This window comes from Silene latifolia, unplaced genomic scaffold, assembly GCF_048544455.1.
Source record: "Silene latifolia isolate original U9 population unplaced genomic scaffold, ASM4854445v1 chrun_scaffold_16, whole genome shotgun sequence".
Lineage (NCBI taxonomy): Eukaryota > Viridiplantae > Streptophyta > Magnoliopsida > Caryophyllales > Caryophyllaceae > Silene > Silene latifolia.
The window spans coordinates 3,976,439-3,982,837 of NW_027413123.1; the positions used below are offsets into that span (position 1 = coordinate 3,976,439).

General features: G+C 44.9%; 1 non-coding gene across 1 annotated transcript; it reads left to right on the forward strand.

Moving 5' to 3' along the window:
• Positions 1–773: 773 nt before the first annotated feature.
• LOC141637342 (small nucleolar RNA R71) lies at positions 774–880 on the forward strand. The gene has a single exon (XR_012541727.1). It is a non-coding gene; the product is annotated as a small nucleolar RNA R71 (small nucleolar RNA).
• The last annotated feature ends 5,519 nt before the right edge of the window (positions 881–6,399 follow it).

Here is a 6,399-nt window from a genome sequence, read left to right on the forward strand (position 1 = left end):
TAATTGGGTCATTTGAGTCTCTAACATTTTGGTGTGGGCAAGAATGTTGTTGATGGTGATTTCCTTAGCTTGGCTATCTTTTTGCATTTGGGTGAAGGATTCTTGTTGGTCCTTTTGCATTTGGAGGACCGCTTTTTGAACATCAAAACTTTGGTCATTTGATTGGTTGTAGGAAGGTTGATTTTGATAACCTTGGCTTTGGTTGAAAAAGGGTCTTTGAGCTTGGTTTCTCATTGGAGGTGGGGTGTATCTGGGTTGGGGGTTTTGGACATTTTGGCTTTTGTATGAAAGATTTGGATAAAATTTGGTATTCTCATTATAGTAGTTAGAATAAGGGGTGTCATTCCTGTATGCTTGGAAAACATTCACTTGTTCACTTGTTCCCCTACAGATCATGTCCCAAGGTTCCACAACTGTCACATACTCCACTTGGGATTGAGGATGATGCCACCATAGCATTAACACGTTGTTTGGGTGATTTGGAGGCTTCATCAAGGTTAGCCATGTTCTTCTTAAACTTCAAATTGATGGTGTCGATATGAGCACTTAGTTGAGCACCCAATTGAGTGATGAAGTCTACCTCATGCTTTCCTCCTCTAGTGGCCGTTCGAGGCCTACTATATTGGGAATTATGAACCGCTATTTCTTCGATTTTGGCCCATGTTTGATTGTCATCAACATCGGTAAACCTCCCATTGGATCCCATATTAAGAACATTGCGTGAGTCTTCATATAGGCCGTTCTAAAATTGTTGCACAAGGAACCACTCACTAAGTCCATGGTGTGGACAAGAACGACAAGTGTCCTTAAATCTCTCCCATGCTTCATATAATGATTCCTCATCCCTTTGCTTGAACAGGGTGATTTGGGCTCTCAACATTTTTATCTTCTCCGGAGGATATAATTTCTTGTAGAAGGCAAGTGCTGACTTCTTCCATGAATCAATACCAAGGGTAGCCTTGTCTAGGTATTTCAACCATTTCTTTGCGGTACCGATCAAAGAAAAAGGAAATAATACCCATCGGATTTGGTCTTGAGTAACTCCGATTTGAGAAATTGCATCACAATAATCGCAAAAAGTCTCCATATGTAAATGGGGGTCTTCACTAGGCATCCCTCCAAATTGACTTCTCTCAACTAATTGTATGAATGCGGATTTGGAAATGAAATTACCGGTTAATTAAATGTGGCGGTGTAGGAGTACCATTTGGTAGGTTCTCCTCGGTTGGTACGGAATCTGATGAAAATTTAGGCATTGTAGGTTGATTTTGTGGTGGGTTTTGAATTGGGTTATCCTCTCCTTCTCTTGCAAAAGGGTTGACAAACTCAATGTTATTTGGTTGAATGTCCACAATCTCTCCAATAACTACAACTCTTAAAGTACCTCTAGCAATTCTTCTATTGTTGTTTAAGGTCCTTTCAATCTCGAAATCAATAGGTAATAAATTACCTTGTGATCTCCTAGTCATGCAAAATATCAAACAACTAGAAAACAATTAGAACAACCTTGAGGGGATTGACTTCCCCAAGGTAAATAAAGACACAACTAAAAACAATTAACGAAAATCAAATCAATTGAACACCGTCCCAACAACGGCGCCATTTTTGGTTCGGATATTTATACTCGTCGTCAAAAGCTACAAAGAAAGAAAAATCCGTATGATTAAAGCTGCGTCATGGAAACCGTGTCGGATTTCGTAAAACGCAAAAATAAGGAAATGTGAGTGTGAGGAAACACAAAATGTCCTGAATCATCCCGAAGAGGCGCGAGCTTCCTGGCAGGAGGTTTGAGGTGTCAAGAGAAAACACATGTTGAAAGAGACAAGTCAACAGCGGGAATCCTGGAGAAGCCTCGAAGAGGCGCGGGCAGCTTGGCGATGGAAGCCAGCTTTCCTCTTTTTCTGAAAAATGCGCTGATCATTTTGTATAAATAGGGACGTTTGCGCTTCATTGTTTGATCATCCGAAACACAAAACATCTCTATAAAACCTCTTCTTCTTCCACAAAAATATTTCATGGATGCTTTTGAGAACGCATTGCGACAATGGTGTCGGGATTTGTCGCCTCCCGAGAAGTATCAACTCGATTTCAGAGGAGTTGGTCAATTGTTGGTGCTTCGTCAAGTCAAGGTGCAACCTTCGTTTCTTGAAGCATGTTCTCGATTTTGGGATTCGAAACATCATGTTTTCGTTTTACCGAAAGGTGAGCTTTGTCCTCTTGCCGAAGAAGTTGGAGCCATTGGTGGGTGGCCGGGTTGTGTTCCGGTGCTTCCTCCGACTCGGTTGTGCTACAAGGAGAAATTCCGTTCCATATTGGGCTTATCAACAAGGCAAGTCAACTTTCTTCTTGCTACACATGGTGTGGATATGTTGGCTCTTATCAACATATTTTCAAATCGATTAGATGCTAAAGTCTCGGAGGTGGCTAGGAGAAGGGCTCTTGCATTTTGCCTTGTCCATGTGTACCTCTTTGTTGATGTCTTGAAGAAGGAAGGACCAAGATGTCATGGTAGCATGACCCTTATCCATGTGATTGAGCAAATGGAGCATGGTAGAGATCCATCATGGTTGGTGCTTGGAGAGATTATCCAAGCTTTGGGCAAGGAAGGCTCTTGTGGAAAAGCTCCCTCTTTTGGATCGCCAAGGATCCTCCAAGTGTGGCTATTGGAGAGGCTAAGGTATGTAGAGTCTCCGGCTAATCCTTCTTCTTATTCCTTCCGTCATCTTACCATGAGGAAGAAGTTGTACCCGGATAGTTTTGTTTCCACCGAGGCCTATTGGGCCGCAAGGTTGGCGGAGGAGGGTGGTCCTCATATCCGTTGGGTGGTGCCGTGGTGGCACTTGAGGTCCTTCACGGGGTTGCCCGCTTCGGGTGCTAGTCCTCGCTCTTTAATGGTGGTGGGTTTGAAGGTTGTTTCCTTCATATATCCCGAAAGGCTCATGAGGCAAATGGGGCGTCAACAAAAGGTACCCGCTCAAGATACCCTTGTCTAAGAGAATATTTTCCGGAACTCCGAGCTTGTGGAATTCTTTGAAAGGTGGTGGGCCACTCGGCCACTTTGGGAGGTGCTAAACCCCGCTGCCACGACATGGGTGACTCCCGCTTATGTCAAGTGGTCACGTGCTCCGTCCTTGGAAGAGAGATCCCAATTCCATAAGGATGAGGTCGTCGATTTGAAGTATGTTGATGGAGCTACTCCCGATGTGATGAGACCACCGAAGAGAAGGAGTTCCGGCCCCAAGAATATGGTGGGCCATGCATTGGCCCTTTTTGGGTCGAACATGGGGTTTTGTGCTAGACCGGAGGCCGACGCCGTCTTAGATCCATTTTGGATCTGTTCCGAGGAAGAAGTCCATGCTAGGCGGGCCAACAAGAAGAACAAGGGGAAGATGTACCCCGAGGGAAAAGGCAAGGGTAGAATGGAAGAGTGAAGACCTCCATTACCCGTTTTATTATTATGTTGTAGGTTTTTATTATGTTGTACTAGCTAGTTATTGTGTGTTTTGTGCTAGTTTTATTATGTGAGGTGTTTTAGTTGACACCTTAACTTTGACAAGTTGTAGACTCGTCGAGCTTTATTTGTTGCGGAAATTGTAATCCCTCCCATTATTAATTAAATAAGAGGATTGCTCGTGTCGAAAATTGTGAACGCTTGTTTCTTCCATCCGTTTGGTAAAGGCAATTCAATTTGAATCGTCCTAAACAATTGCACTTGGAGAAGTGGTATTTTGTGGAAATGGAGAAAGGCTCCTTTTTTATTTTTGTGGGAAAGGGAATGGTTTTCACTTTTCTCTTTTTTTTTTTTGATGGGGATGTTTTTGTTTTTGATTGTGGGAATGGTTGTTTTTTTTTTTTTTTTATTGTGGGAATGGTTGTATCCTTCTTGTGTAAGAAAGGACTGCCTACGTATTCACCGGGAGAGGTGAAATCAAACCATGATCGTAGTTCGAAATGTTTTGTGAATATGATTGGGTTTTGTGGTTGTATCCCTCATGCATAAGAGGGACTGCCTACGTATCCACCTGAAGAGGTGAAATCAAACCATGCTCGTAGTTCAGGGGGTTTGGTTTTTGTAGTGCAAATGGACGTTGCCTTTGACGGATGAAAGGACATACAAAACGGGCAAGGTGCAGCAGCTTAGACTAGATAAAACATGCAATTTCAAATCAGAACATATTGAGGAACTTGACTTGAAAAGGGTTGAGGTAGATGCTAGTTGTAAAACTAGGCTAGGTTGTTGGTTGTTATGGTTCAAGGGTAGTATTTCTTGAGTTGGTCTAGGTTGGTCGGGTTTGTAAAGTCCTCCCCGTCTAGGTCACTCAGTCTCACTGCGCCCCCCGAAAGTATTTTCTTGACCAGGTATGGCCCGACCCAGTTGGGTTTGAATTTTCCCCTCGGATCGACGGGTAATGGTGCTCGGACTGACTTAAGGACCAAGTCGCCCTCCCGGATGTTTCAGGGTTTGACCTTCTTGTTGAATGCCCGTTGTATACGTCGTTGGTATAGCTGGACGTTGTGCAAGGCGTTGAGTCGTCGTTCGTCTAGAAGAGTGAGTTGTTCGTACCTTCGACGGGTCCATTCCACCTCAGGGACTTGACTCTCTAGTAGGATGCGTAGAGATGGGACCTCTAACTCTACCGGTTGAACCGCCTCTATACCGTATGCTAGGTAGAAAGGTGTGGCGCCTGTCGGTGTTCGGACGTAGGTTCGGTATCCCCTTAGTGCGAATGGGAGTTTGCTCGGCCAATCGCGGTAGTTGTCTTGCATTTTCTTGATGATGGTAACAAGAGTTTTGTTCGCTGCCTCCACCGCTCCGTTAGTTTGGGGACGGTAGGGGGATGATCGATGTCGTTTGATCTTGTATTTGTCCAGCAAGGCTTGAGTTTCCGCCCGGAAGTGAGAGCCTTGATCGCTGATAATTTCGTGGGGTACCCTGTATCGGCAGATGATGTTGTTTTGAATGAACTTCGCCACTTGTTTGGCGGTCAAGATTGCATATGACTGTGCTTCTACCCATTTGGTGAAGTAGTCGATGGCGACGAGGACGAAGCAATGCCCCTTGGTGCCTTTCGGGTTAACTTTCCCGATGACGTCGATGCCCCAGGTTTAGAATGGCCAGGGTGATATCATGGTGTATAAAAGGGATGGTGGTATGTGTTGTATGTTGGCGAAGATTTGGAAATTGTCGCAATGTTTGACGTAGTTAGGGCAATCGGCTTCCATGGTGGTCCAGTAGTAACCTAGCCGCATGATCTTCCGTGTAAGCATCATTGCACTCATGTGAGGGCCACATTCTCCGTCGTGAACCTCTCCCATGACTTTCTTGGCTTTGTGATGGTTAATGCAAAGGAGGAGAATTCCTTGGGGTGTTCTTTTGTAGCGTTGATTTTGGTTTATCACGAATTATGATGCAAGTAAACGGATGGCTCTTTGTCCTCTTTGATTAGAGTTGGGAGGGAATTCTTTTTTGGTTTTGTAATTGAGGATGGCTTGGTACCAAGGTTCACCATGGCTTTCCTCGTCGTCGATAATGGCACAAATGTGAGATGATTCGCTCCTTCTCTCGACACATAGGGGCATCGATGTCATGTCGTCAGGTATGTTGACGAGCGCGGCAAGTTTTGCCAGGGCATCAGCAAATTGATTTTCCTCTCGCGGCAAGTGAAAGTAGTCGATTTGGTCGAAGAATTCGGCCTCTTGATTGATCTTTGCTCGGTAGGGAGCTAAGCCGTCAGATCGGATTTTCCATGATCCGGATACCTGATTGATGATGAGTGAGGAATCGCCATGGACCCTCAGTCTCTTGATGCCAAGTGTGATGGCTGCTTGTAGGCCGATGAGACATGCTTCATATTCAGCGGCATTGTTGGTGACGGCGAAGTCTAGCTTGACCGAGATCGGAACATGTTCTCCCTCTGGTGATATTAGAAGGATTCCTACCCCGAAGCCTCTCAGATTAGATGCACCATCAAAGTATAGGTCTCATGCGTCGGAGTCGGCACAAAGGATGTCTTCGTCAGGAAGTGACCATGTGTCGGTCGTTCGATCCTCATTGACGGGATTTTCTGCTAGGAAATCAGCGACTGCTCTTCCCTTGATAACCTTGAGGGGTACAAACTTGAGGTCAAATTCGGACAGCATGAGTGTCCATCTAGACAGCCTTCCGTTTAGTACGGGTTTTTCGAAGATGTATTTAACCGGGTCCATCTTGGAGTAGAAGTGGACCGAGTAGCTGAGCATGTAATGCTGCAGCTTCTTTGTTGACTATACTAGGGCAAGGCATGTCTTTTCCAGTTGGGTATACCTCGTCTCGTACTCAATGAACTTTTTGTTGATGTAGTAGATGGCTCGCTCCTCGTTGCCAACTGTTTGTGCGAGCATTTCTCCCATGGCTGTGTC